The sequence below is a fragment of the Ambystoma mexicanum genome, chromosome 4p (genome assembly GCF_040938575.1).
Source record: "Ambystoma mexicanum isolate Mex_15411 chromosome 4p, UKY_AmexF1_1, whole genome shotgun sequence".
Classification (NCBI taxonomy): domain Eukaryota; kingdom Metazoa; phylum Chordata; class Amphibia; order Caudata; family Ambystomatidae; genus Ambystoma; species Ambystoma mexicanum.
The window spans coordinates 325769959-325784149 of NC_090927.1; positions in this window are offsets into that span (position 1 = coordinate 325769959).

Below are 14191 nucleotides of genomic sequence, written 5' to 3' on the forward strand. Positions count from 1 at the left end.
GCATATTCTTCTTTGTTGCTATATCTTCCGAGCCCGGATCTGCCATGTTACCCCAGTTCCGAATACCATTTTAACACTTTCAAGTCTCCTTTTTCTTGAATCTACTTGTGTTTTACCGTCCTCCGGGGTCTGTTGCATCTTTTGGCGATGACATTGATGCGTCTTTCTTGCTTACTACATTCTTCTGTTCCTACTATTCTTCTTGGTGGCTTTAACCTTCATCTCACTACTACTCATACTTCTTGTCCTCTCATTCCAATTCTTGAATCTTATCATCTACATCAGCTGCCTACCATTTCCATCTTTTTAACATATTGTTATTGTTATTTTGCATTTATATAGTGCCTTATATACCATTGGTATGGTCTGAAGGCGCTCGTAGGTTGAACGCCCTTGGGAACCGAAGTTCAGGTCAGTAGAGAGAGTAGAGAGAGTTCAAAGGTGCGTGTGCGCACCAGGTATGTGTGCAGCTGGTGCGGAATACGTGTGGTAGCTGCTTCTTAGCGGTAGGTGTGGTGGTTGAGAGATCAGGAGTATGTGTTTGCTCTGGCAGGATTTATCCAGACCGAGTGTGGCTGCGTTAGGCCTGAGGAGAACGCCTGGCTGGGGGGGTGTGAAACCAGCAGTGTTTACTTAGAGTGATGGGGAGTGAGCGGTAGATGTTGATATGAGAACAGTTATACCGAATGGTGTCATAGTATCTCTGTGTTCTAGTTGAGTGGTGGTGTAAAGAAGAGAGTAAGCGTGGGGTGTGGTATGATATATGCCCTTTCAAATGCTCCCTGCATTCCAAAGCATATTATGTACGTCACGTAATTCTATGCAATCAGGTCCGTTCTATGCATTTTATTCACTTCAGGCGTTCAGGATTGTCCTACACATTCCTGTCTGCTCAACACACTCACGCACTCTAGTCCGCCTTGCGTGCTCTAGTCTATCCCTAATTCTCCTGTGTGCCTTATGCATACGCATGCTCTCCTCTTCTTCTTCGCGCATGCACTCCGGTCTACCCCGCGCATGTACTCCTGTCTGCCTACGCACTCATCCGCTCTGTATACTCGTCCGCTCTGTATACTCATCCATTCTGCACGCTCATCTGCACTGTATGCTCATCCGTTCTGTACGCTCATCCGTACTACACACTCATCCGGTCCACATATTCATCTGCTCAACATGCTGCTCGTCCACTCTTCGTACTACTCAACCGCTCTACGTACTACTCATCTGCTCTACGTGCTACTCATCTGCTCTACCTACTACTCATCCGCTCTACGTAGTCATCTGTTCAACACGCTCATCCGCTCCAGACATCCATCCGCTCCACACACTCATCCTTTCCATACATTCATCCGCTCTACATACCTGTCTTCACTACATACTCGTCCGTTCCACACACTTATCCGCTCAACGTATTTATCCGCTCCACATACTTATCCACACCACACACTTGTCCGCTCTACGTACTCGTCCGCTCTACGTACTCATCCGCTCTACGTATTTATCCGCTTCACATACTTATCCGTTCCCCACACTCATCCGCTCCCCACAGTCATCCGCTGTCCACTGCCATCCGCTCTCCACACTTAACCGCTCCCTGCGCTCATCCGCTCTCCATACTCATCCACTCTCCACACTCATCTTTTCCCCCCACTCAGCCGCTCTCCACAACTCAGCCGCTCTCCACAACTCAGTCGCTCTCCACAACTCAGTCACTGTCCACACTCAGTCGCTCTCCACACTCAGCTGTTCCCCACACTCACCCGCTCTCCACACTCCATACTTATCTGCTCCCTAACACTCATACGGTCCCTACACTCATCCTCTCCCCACAGTCATCTGCTCCCCACAGCCATCCACTCTCCACACTTAACCGCTCCCTACGCTCATCCACTCTCTACACTCATCCGCTCCCCCATTCATGCGTTCCCCCATTCAGCCGCTCTCCACACTCAGTCGTTCTCCACACTCAGTCGTTCTCCACACTCAGCTGCTCCCCGCACTCAGCTGCTCCCGCACTCAGCCACTCTCCATACTCTACACTTATCTGCTCCCTACGCTCATCCGCTCCCTACGCTCATCTGCTCCCTACACTCGTCCGCTCTCCACACTCGTCCACTCTCCACGCTCATCCGCTCCCCACCCTCATCCGTTCCCTCCACTCAGCCGCTCTCCTCACTCAGCCGCTCTCCACACTCAGCCGCGCTCCACACTCAGCCGCTCTCCACACTCATCTGCTCTCCACACTCAGCCGCTCTCCACACTCAACTGCTCCCCATACCCACCCACTCTTCATGCTCAGTCGCTCCACACACACATTCGCTTTTGGCAGTCATCTGTTCTCCACTTACATCCGCTCTCCACACGTGTGTGCTCCCCACACTCATCCGCTCTCCACACTCAACCACTCTCCACACTCTTCCGCTCTCCACACTCATCCGCTCTCCATACTCATCCACTCTCCACACTCATCCGCTCTCCACACTCATCCGCTCTCCACACCCATCCGCTCTCCACACTCATCCGCTCTCCACACTCATCCGCTCTCCACACTCGTCCACTCTCCACACTCGTCCGCTCTCCACACTCATCCGTTCTACATGCTCATCTGCTCTCCACGCTCATCCTCTCAACATGCTCGTTCGCTCTTACACGTTCATCTGGTCTAAGCGTTCATCCAGTCTATACATTCGTCCGTTCAGTATAGTCATCAGTTCTACGCCCTCCTGCGATTTATTCGCTACTCTGTATTTACATACTCATCAACTCTACACAAACTCATCAACTCTACACGCTCGTCCGCACTACACACCCAACCACTCTAAACACTCATTGGCTTTAGTATGTTCATCTATTCCATCCGATCTCCATACTTATTTGATCTTTTTAGTCGTCTGTTCTTCCACTCCTGCACTTCATCTATGTCATTCACTACGTTCCCTCCTCATTCATTATGTCCATTTCATCAGTTTAGATCTCCTTACTTTCCCAATGATTTATTCCTATTATCCACTTCACTGTTTTGATCTACATTACTCGTTTAGTTCTGTTTGTCTTTCTAGTTTACATTCAAGTTTAATAGCTGTCAATTTTCGCTTCAAGTATTTTGTTGGGACGGTGTTATTGTGATGATGTTAGTTTGGAAAACCGGTTGGTTTTAGGGGAAGAGCCAGGTTTTCAGTAGTTTGCGGAAGGATGTTAAGTCCTCAGTTAGGTTGATGTGGGGTGGGAGCGAGTTCCACAGGGTTGGGGCCAGGGCTGAGAATGATGATCCGCCTAACCTGACTGAGTTTGTTTTAGGAATTACTAGGAGGCTGGCTGAGCTTGATTTTAGGGTGCGAGTGGGATGATAAGGTATTAGTTTGTCTTGAAGATATTGAGGTCCAGTTTTATGCAGTGCTCGATGGGAGAGGCATAAGGTTTTGAAAGCCACCCTATGGGCTACTGGGAGCCAGTGCAGTGTCTTAAGAGCTGGGGATACGTGGTCTCTTGGACCGAGCGCAAGTAGAAATTTGGCCACCGCGTTTTGTCCCCTTTGGAGGTTATTCAGTTGGTAGGCATGGATTCCGAGGTATAGGGGGTTTGCGTAGTCCAGTCTTGATATAACGGTTGATTGGACCGCAGAGAGTCTGTTGGGAAATGAGAGATATGGAAAGATGCTGCTAAGGGTTTTAAGGTGGTGGTGGCAGGACTTTGAGACATTGTTGACTTGGTGCCAGAGTGTTAGGTCAGAGTCCAGGGTGCATCCAAGATTTTTCACTGTGTTGGAGGGTGTCGGTGAGTTGCCCATGGCGGGTGGCCAGGGAAGTGGATGCGGAAGAAGATCGGAGTTGCCGCAAACCATGATTTCTGTTTTGGAGGGGTTTAACAAGAGGTGGCTTTGGGTCATCCAGAGTTCTATGTTAAGGAGGAAGGATGCCAGGTCAGGTCGGGAGTTGGGTTTCGAGTTCAGGAATTTTATAATTAGTTGAGTGTCGTCGGCGTAGATGTAACACAGGATGTTGTGTGAACAAATTATTGGTGGGAGGGTGATCAGGTAGAGATTGAACAGGAGGGCAGATAGACATGCTCCTTGTGGGACTCCCGTGTCGACTGGTCGGGCTTGGGAGGTAAACCTGGAGAGTGTCGTTATTTGGTGCCTGTCTTTGAGGAATGAAGCTATCCATTTAAGAGCGGTTCCACAAATTCCTAGGGAGTGGAGGAGGTCTAGGAGGATTGAGTGATTGATCGTGTCAAAGGCGGCCGATAAGTCGAGAAGGATTAGTGGGGCGCATCCCGCAGAGTCTGCTGTCATTTTAAGGTCATCCCAGATTGAGGTTAGGGTGGTTTCAGTTCCGTGACGGGCTCTGAAACCTGATTGTGCGGGGTCTAGGAGATTGTTGGCTTCGACAAAGGCATTTAGTTGGGAGTAGGCGTTTGGTCAATGAGTTTGGCAAGGAACCTGGTGTTTGAGATGGGGCGGTAGTTTTTGGGCTCGAGAGGGTCGAGGGAAGGTTTAATTAGAGGTTTGATGTGCACCATTTTGAATGCGTCGGGAAAGATACCGGAAGAAAGGGAGGCATTTATGATAGATCTTGCGTGTTCTCCTGCGCAGGTTGAAGCAAACATTTCTTTAAGGGTTGTGGCTGGGCAAGGGTCCAGTGGTGATCCAGAAGGTTTGCGGGCAGATAGAAGTTTGAGAAATTGTTCTGATGATATTGGACTAAAGGATTCGAATGTTGGTTGCGTAGAGGTCGCAGCTGATGGGCTGGCCGGTACGGGTGGAGGATTGTGTGGTGGATATAACATGCCAGTTTGGTGGTTAGAGTTTTTGTCCTTTCGATAGCTGTGGTGTAAAAATGGAGGGAGAGTGAGTCGCATAGTGATTGTGACGGGGTCGGGACGGTTGTGTTACAAGCCGGATTGGTGAATACGGAGATGATTTTGTGGAGTTCTTTGCTTGGGTTTTTGCAGTTTAGGATTCGGGTGTTGTAGTGGCCTTTTTTTGCTTTCCGGATTTCGGCCTTGTACCGGTACATGTGTCGGGCTAAGGTGGTCCTGCTTTCGTGGGTTTTCTCTTTCTGCCATTTACGTTCTAGGTATTTGTATTGTTGTTTAGTGGTCTTCAACTCAGGAATGAACCATTTGGGGAAACGGCCACGGGGGGTTGATGGTTTGCAAGGGGGGGTGAGCAGGATCAGAGATGCGCTGAGCCATGAATCAAAGGCCTCAGGGATTAGTTGGTTGTTGAGATGGCAGGTAGGTGGTGGAGACTGGAGGAGTGCTTCGGCTAGGTCCAGGGTGATTATTAGTTTTTTCCAGCATTTGCGTAGATTTGGAGGTTCAGATACGAGTACGGGAAGGGGGTCTGGTGAGTGGATGGCGAACGAGAGGATGAAGTGATCGGACCAGATGATAGGGGTGGGGGGCTTTAAATGAATCAGGGTGTTGGAGCTAAAGATGGCATCAAGAGTGTGTCCTTTGTAGTGAGTCGGGCCGTTTATGTGGGGTTGGAGATTAATTGCATCTAAGCCGTCAACCAGGGCGTGTGTCATAGGGTTGGTGGGGATGTCGAGCCATATGTTGAAGTCTCCAAGAAGGGTGAGGTTGGGATGGTTTAGTTGGAGGGTGGCGATAGTATCGCAAAGGTTGTTTGCGAATTGTCTATCGTAGCCAGGGGGCCTGTAGATTATTAGGAAGCTGTGTGAGAGCGACGGGGAGAGGGATAGTTTAACGAGGAGAGATTTGCAGGCTGGAATGGAGGGTTGGTTGTCGATGATTGAGGCACGGAGGAGAAATTTGAAGACGAATGCTACCCCCCCTCCTCTGGACAGACGGTTCAGTGGGATGAGGGAGTAGTCAGGGGGAAAGGCTTCATTGGCGATTGGGCCGAAGTCGTCTGAGAACCAGGTTTCACTAGGTATGGTTTGACAGAATCGAGGAGGTCAAAGATGCAATGTCTGTTTTTTGCTACAGAACGGGCGTTAAATAGGATACAGTTCACATCGGCAGGCAAGGTTGGTCTCGGTGCTGGAGCGGGATGGGGCGGTGGCGGAGAGAGTGGACGGAGAGGGGTAGGGTGGTTGATGCTGGAAGGGAATAGTGGACTAGCAGAAAATGTTGCAGGCTTCGGGCGAGGTTCGGTGGCTGCGTGTGATAGGATGATAGGGTTTGGGATGGGGGATTTGATGGTGGGGTGAGAGCGGTTAGGAGTTTCCGTTGCAGTTGATGAGAAATCGAGGGAGATGGGTTTCAGGAAGGGGGAAGCTACGGGGGAAGGAGGAGATTGCGGGAGAGAGGTGGTGGGTCGAGACAGGGGAGGCGAGGAGTGCTGAGAGATTGAGGGGGACCAGGGACGTTTCCTCTTTAGTTTCTTTGCTGAGATTGGTGTGTGAGAGAGGGTTGGGGGGCCAGAGGGGGAGAGGGAAGCAGCTTCGGTTCCTGCCAGGCCTAGGCGTGCAGTTTTTAGGGAGGGGAAAGGGTGCGGTCGGTGGGGGAAGGTGGCAGGGGTATGAGGGCAAGGCGGGGGGTGGGTGATTGCGGGGTGGGGTGTGCCAGGTATGATAGTGAGGGGAGCGGGTATGGTTAATGTTGGCGGGTCGGGGGTGGGGTTCAGAGGATGAGTGGTCTTAGGGTGAGTGGGTCGCCATCGTGCCCCCCTGGCTTGGTGTTTGGAGAGGGGAAAGGCAGGGAGTGCGAAGGAGGGTAGGGTGATTTGGGAGGGGGGGACAGGAGGGAAGGCAGATCGGAGAGTGGGGGTGGTCCACGGGGGTCGTTTCTGACAGACTCAGGTGGAGTGGGTGCGCTCATGATTGGTGCAAGCTTTAGGTTGATTTCGGAGGGCTTTCTGATTGTAGTTCTGAGATCGGAGGTGGCACGCTTTTAGGTAGACTTCCAGGTTCAACTGCTCAAAGGCGATATTAGACTATTTGGTGCTTTCTAGATACAATTGTGGACAGAGATGATATTAGTTTATTAGGTACACTTCTAAGTTCACCTGTACACAGAGAAGATATTTGGTCAGTCTCTAGATTCAATTTGCTTAGAGGGGGTATTAGATTATTAGTCACCGTTATAGGTTCTACATTACACAGCTATACTGTTAGATATACTAATAGGATTGAATAGGGCACGCTAGTGGGTGGACTTCTTTCAATTCACCATTATACAGGGAGGGTATTAGGCATGAATTTAAATCAACTTTGTATTAGATTATTAGTCACCGTCTCAGATTCTTCATTACACAGCTATATTGTTAGATATATTAATATGAATATTTAGGGCACGCTAGTAGGTGCACTTCTTTCAATTCGACTTTATACAGGGAGGGTATTAAGGGACTTTGTACCGAGCGGTTATTAGGGAGATTGATCTGTTAGGTCCGGCATGGTATTACACTATTGCAATTTCACAGAGCGGCTATTGTGGTCACTTCAAATCGTAACTTTCCTCAGATCGGCTAAGTTCACAGAGAGGCTATTGGTCACAACTTCTAATGCAATTGGGTACATTTTAAATGCAACTTTCTCAGAGGCACTGTTGGGCATAACTTGTAAATGCAATTGGGTACACTTCTAAATGTAACTTTCTAGAGAGGCTATTGGTCACAACTTCTAAATGCAACTTTTCTCAGGGAGACTATTGGGCACACTTCTAAATGCAGTTTTCTCAGAGAGGCTATTGGGTGCAATTTCTAAATGCGATTGGTCACAACTTCTAAATGCGATTGGGTACACTTCTAAATGCGATTGGGTACACTTCTAAATGCAGTTGGGCACACTTCTATATGCAACCTTTCTCAGAGAGGTTATTGGGCACACTTCTAAATGCAACTTTCCTCAGAAAGACTATTGGTCACAACTTCTAAATGCAATTGGGCACACTTCTAAATGCAATTGGGTATACTTCTAAATGCAACTTTCTCAAAGAGACTATTGGTAACAACTTCTAAATGCAATTGGGTACACTTCTAAATGCAATTGGGTACACTTCTAAATGCAACTTTCTCAGAGAGACTGTTGGGCACACTTCTAAATGCAACTTTCTAAGAGAGACTATTGGTCGCAACTTCTAAATGCAATTGGGTAGACTTCTAAATGCAATTGGGTACACTTCTAAATGTGATTGGGTACACTTCTAAATGCAACTTTCTCAGAGAGACTATTGGGCACACTTCTAAAGGCAACTTTCTCAGAGAGACTATTGGGCACACTTCTAAAGGCAACTTTCTCAGAGAGACTATTGGTCACAACTTCTAAATGCAATTGGGTACACTTCTAAATGCAATTGGGTACACTTCTAAATGCAACTTTCTCAGAGAGACTATTGGGCACACTTCTAAATGCAACGTTCTCAGAGAGACTATTGGGCACACTTCTAAAGGCAACTTTCTCAGAGAGACTATTGGTCACAACTTCTAAATGCAATTGGGTACACTTCTAAATGCAATTGGGTACACTTCTAAATGCAACTTTCTCAGAGAGACTATTGGGCACACTTCTAAATGCAAATTTCACATGGAGACTATTGAGCACACTTCTAAATGCAACTTTCTCAGAGAGACTGTTGGGCACACTTCTAAATGCAACTTTCTAAGAGAGACTATTGGTCGCAACTTCTAAATGCAATTGGGTAGACTTCTAAATGCAATTGGGTACACTTCTAAATGTGATTGGGTACACTTCTAAATGCAACTTTCTCAGAGAGACTATTGGGCACACTTCTAAATGCAACTTTCTCAGAGAGACTATTGGGCACACTTCTAAAGGCAACTTTCTCAGAGAGACTATTGGGCACAACTTCTAAATGCAATTAGGTACACTTCTAAATGCAATTGGGTACACTTCTAAATGCAACTTTCTCAGAGAGACTATTGGGCACACTTCTAAATGCAACTTTCTCAGAGAGACTATTGGGCACACTTCTAAAGGCAACTTTCTCAGAGAGACTATTGGACACAACTTCTAAATGCAATTGGGTACACTTCTAAATGCAATTGGGTACACTTCTAAATGCAACTTTCTCAGAGAGACTATTGGGCACACTTCTAAATGCAACTTTCACATGGAGACTATTGAGCACACTTCTAAATGCAACTTTCTCAGAGAGACTATTGGTCACAACTTCTAAATGCAATTGGGTACACTTCTAAATGCAATTGGGTACACTTCTAAATGCAACTTTCTCAGAGAGACTATTGGGCACACTTCTAAATGCAATTAGGTACACTTCTAAATGCAATTGGGTACACTTCTAAATGAAATTTTCTCAGAGAGACTATTGGTCACAACTTCTAAATGCAATTGGGTACACTTCTAAATGAAATTGGGTACACTTCTAAATGCGATTGGGTACACTTCTAAATGCAACTTTCTCAGAGAGGCTATTGGGCATGCTTCTAAATGCAACGTTCTCAGAGAGACTATTGGTCACAACTTCTAAATGCAATTGGGTACACTTCTAAATGCAATTGGGTACACTTCTAAATGCAACTTTCTCAGAGAGACTATTGGGCACACTTCTAAATGCAACTTTCTCAGAGAGACTATTGGGCACACTTCTAAAGGCAACTTTCTCAGAGAGACTATTGGTTACAACTTCTAAATGCAATTGGGTACACTTCTAAATGTAATTGGGTACACTTCTAAATGTGATTGGGTACACTTCTAAATGCAACTTTCTCAGAGAGACTATTGGGCACACTTCTAAATGCAACTTTCTCAGGGAGACTATTGGTCACATCTTCTAAATGCAATTGGGTAGACTCCTAAATGCGATTGGGTACACTTCTAAATGCAACTTTCTCAGAGAGACTATTGGTCACAACTTCTAAATGCAATTGGGTACACTTCTAAATGTGATTCAGTACACTTCTAACTGCAATTGGGTACACTTCTAAATGCAACTTTCTCAGAGAGACTATTGGTCACAACTTCTAAATGCAATTGGGTACACTTCTAAATGCAACTTTCCACTTAGAGGCTTCCTTAGTTGAGTGGGGCGGTGATTGCCCTGTCCACACTTACTTATTGTTGGCTTCTTGCTTCTCCTGTGGATACCTGCAGATACGATCAGGAGCCGTCGAAGAGGAGCCGTCCTTTGCCTTGGGTCCTTAGCCAATGTGTTGCCGGGCAGAGGGCTGCCCTAGGAGGGCCAGTTAAGACCAGTTGGGAGAGCTAATGGGAGGAGTGGAGGGCGTGCAGGGAGGCGGAATGAGGGTGAACAAGGAAGTAGGAGCGGGAGGGTTCGGTGAAAGAAGAGGCAGCAAACGGGGCTCGGATCTCACAGTAAGCACACAAAAGATGCTCACCAGATGGTGCAGGCCATGATCTTGGGCACACTCACCCGCTTTCCAGGTTGGAAATGCGGCAGGCAGGGATTGTGGAGCGTATTAGGCCGATGGGCGGGATGGGAGGCGGGAGGAGGGACAGCAAGGGAGCGGGGGTTGCGGGAGGGGGTTTCAGGGGCAGGCAGCCAAGAGTGGGGGTCGGGGGCTCCAAATGGGCCTCAAACAGGACTCAATATCAGGGCCAAGGGCACACACTCACCGGCAGGATGGAATCGTAAATGGAGGCCTCGGTGTAGCTGCGGAGGCTACACTTCCTGCAACACGGCCACTGGGCCAATCAGAGCACGATGGGAGGGCTGGGAGGTGGGAGGAGGGACAGCAAGGGAGCGGGGGTTGCAGGAGTGGGTTTCAGGGGCAGGCAGCCAAGAGTGGGGGTCTGGGGCTCCAAATGGGCCTCAAACAGGTCTCAATATCAGGGCCAAGGGCTCACACTCACCGGCAGGATGGAATCATAAATGGAGGCCTCGGTGTAGCTGCGGAGGCTACACTTCCTGCAACACGGCCACTGGGCCAATCAGAGCATGATGGGCGGGATGGGAGGCGGGAGGAGGGACTGCAAGGGAGCGGGGTTTGCGGGGGGGGTTTCAGAGGCAGGCAGCCAAGAGTGGGGGTCGGGGGCTCCAAATGGGCCTCAAACAGGACTCAATATCAGGGCCACACTCACCGGCAGGATGGAATCATAGGCACGTAGGCAAATCCCGCCAAACTTCTTGTCTTTTTTTTGTTTTGGCTCGGCTTCACTACTGTTCTTTATTTCTTCATCTTACTGTTTCTTCTCTGGCCGCATATTGGTCTATTTATCATCCATCTGTTCACCTCATTTGTTCTCTTCCTTCTTGCAGTTCCATTTACTCTGCTCTTAATTCCCTCCGATGGTCATCCTTCGGATGCTTCTTCAATATAATTTTCTTTCCACCGTTTTTAAGTGCCTTCATGGCATGTCTCCTCTGTATATTTCTCCCTTGTTTTCCAGGTACCAGCCATCACGTCCTCTCTGTTGCCTATCCCTTTTTCTTTTCTCTGTTCCTCATCCTCTTTGTGGTCAGTCACGCCTTTGCTCTTTTTTCCTGCTGGCTCCTAAATATTGGAATTCTCTCCCTCTATGTATTTGCACTTTTGATTCATTTTCACTATACAGCTCGCACTTAGAATCTAATTTTCTTTCCTTTATGTAATGATATCACTCTTTTTTCCGCTTGTGTACCGTTCATTGAATTTGCTTGCTGCTCCTAAATGTATTAAGCGTGTTGGCGTAAAATGCTATATAAGAACAAACAAAATTAAACATGAAAAAAATGAAATTATTCAGCAATGCTTCTCTACACAGTAATTTTGGTCACAATCAGCTGGCACACATATGACCCCTGCATGCAGGTAAGAAAGTATTTGTGGGTGATTATTCACCCTTCTTGACTGAAAGACTTGAACTGATGCTCCCATTTTACTGTACAAATGTGTGGACAGTTTGCCCTATGGAAAACAGTACCTATTTTCTTGTTATGCCTATAAGCTAACTGTATCCATGTACACTTTGGCGACTCCCTAGCTGGCCCTGCTTCCTTTCACTTCTACAGCACCAGAATGGCCAGTAAGAAAAGGTCTACACTCCAATACTGTGATTGTTATTTGGAATTTTTATATAGTGCCCTATATATCATTTGTATGATCTCAAAGTGCTTGTGAGTTGAACACCCTTGGGGACTGCAATCCAGGTATGTCAAGGGAGTAGGATAGAAAACAGTGCTTGTGTGCACTCAATATATGTGCAGCCAGTGTGATTTGCGTGATGGTAGCTGCATACTAACACTAGGTGTGGTGGTAGTGAGAGATCAGTCAAATGTGTGCAGTCAGGTGGTTGGTCTCTGAGACTCCATTCCGGCAGCATTAGGCCTGTGTAGGACATTTATCTGTGCAGCTAGGGTGATTTTTCCATGGGGTATAGCTGCGTTCTAATAAGTTGTTGAGGTGTTCATGGAGAATTGCTCGTGCAGGGGTCTGCAACCTGCGGCTCTGCAGATGTTTCTTACTGTGACACCCATGAACCTTCACCATTGTTTATCTAGGATAGCTAAGATCTAGAGTTCCGTAGGTTGCAAACCCTGTGCTCTATAACACCCCAACACATACAATATATTCAAGCACACAATCATGCACCAGTATCACTGCAACAAGTCACAGCTGAAAACTTGGGGTTCTGCGTCAACATTCCTTGGCATGGGCACAGGGAATAGTGAGAGCTCTGGATAGACTGGTGCAAGAACCCTGACAGATATGTATGCCAACCAATATGCCCAAGGTGCAGACAACACCTGATGAGCAATTCTAAAAACGCTCACACCACTTGACACACTCAGAAAAGTCAAATGGAGAGCAGACACCTGTACCCATTCTGCTAACATGTGTGTGTCTGTCTGATGTCTGATTACCCAAAATATTCAATAACACGCTGATTGGAAGGTCTGACACATACTGGTTTTTGTGAGGTCGAGTTATATCTAATATTATTCTTAAGAATGGTGATATATGTTTCCCCACTAACAAGCGATTTAGCAAGGCATACACGTCTACACCAAAGGGTGCGTTCCAGTAAAAAGTGGAATAGATTATAATGTGACATAGGTGAACAAAATATGTATGAATAATTAGAACGAAATGAGTACACACTGTGTTAATCAACATGAGTACAGCATGTTTGGGAACGTTAGAAAAGGGGACTCGATCAAATAGAACGAAAAATTAGGACATCTGCGGGGGAAAGTTTTTCATTTTGAGTACAATGCAGTAACTAATGTTCTTTTACAGCAATTGGAGACTGCACGAATGAATAGAAACAATTGTGCTTGCGATGCATGCACAATCGGAAAAATGCTAGACATAGCCAGTTTTGATTACATGGCGTAAGTGCAGTTTTGAAACTATGCAAGACTCACTTGTAAATGAATGCTTGTTGCACAAAAGAACAAGAGAAATAAGTTGGGACAAATTAAACCAAACTAATTGGAATGGAACAGCTTGTCTAATGTACACAAGAAATACTAATTGTCAGAGCACAACGATTTATATTGGTTCACTTGTAATTACATGCTGGGATAACAAACCACGTATCTCTTTGGAACTCGGGATAACAGCTATCTGCATAAATGCATGCACTGTATAATAATTTAATGGAGCATTTGGTTGTGAAATCGTGACAGTTTAAATGAACAGCTTAGCAGATCAACTATTTTGGGCAGGAAAAAAAAGGAATCTGGAAGAGTAGCTGGTGTCAGAGCTGTAGAGAAATCCAAACTCAGTTCAAGCTAGCAGTGGTTAGCAGAATCAGGTCTATTTCTTTCCAGCAGAAGAGAAATGGACACTGAAACCTTTGGAGTATCGACCCCTGAGAAATTGGCCATGGAGCACAGACACATCATGGATGGGTTGTTATGGGCTTCCACACATTGAAAATCATAGATTAGACAGCAGGTTGTATTTAGTGCTTTGTAATTAAGGAGTGTCCTTCCTTATTGGATCATCCTCTGCCATTGGATGCTTGGTCAACACCACCATATCTCTTGCCTGTACAATTCCATTTTCCCTCCATGTGGCACTGTCCAAGCGCAAGGCAGGTTAGTTCACTGGACGTAAATTGACAATGCCTAGTAACTGGCATCTTGCGTGACCTTTCATCAATCGGCCTCGCTACCTGTGGTGTTCTCCAGGGGTCTGACCTCTCGCCCTGGCTTTTCAACCAATTCCTCACAACTCTCACCCACTGCATTGCCATTTTCTGCTCTAATTTCCAGTGCTATGCTGATGACAATCAACTCATTTTCAGGCTTCCCCCCGCCACCTCCTGACCTTCTCTCATCTCTGATTGCCTAACTG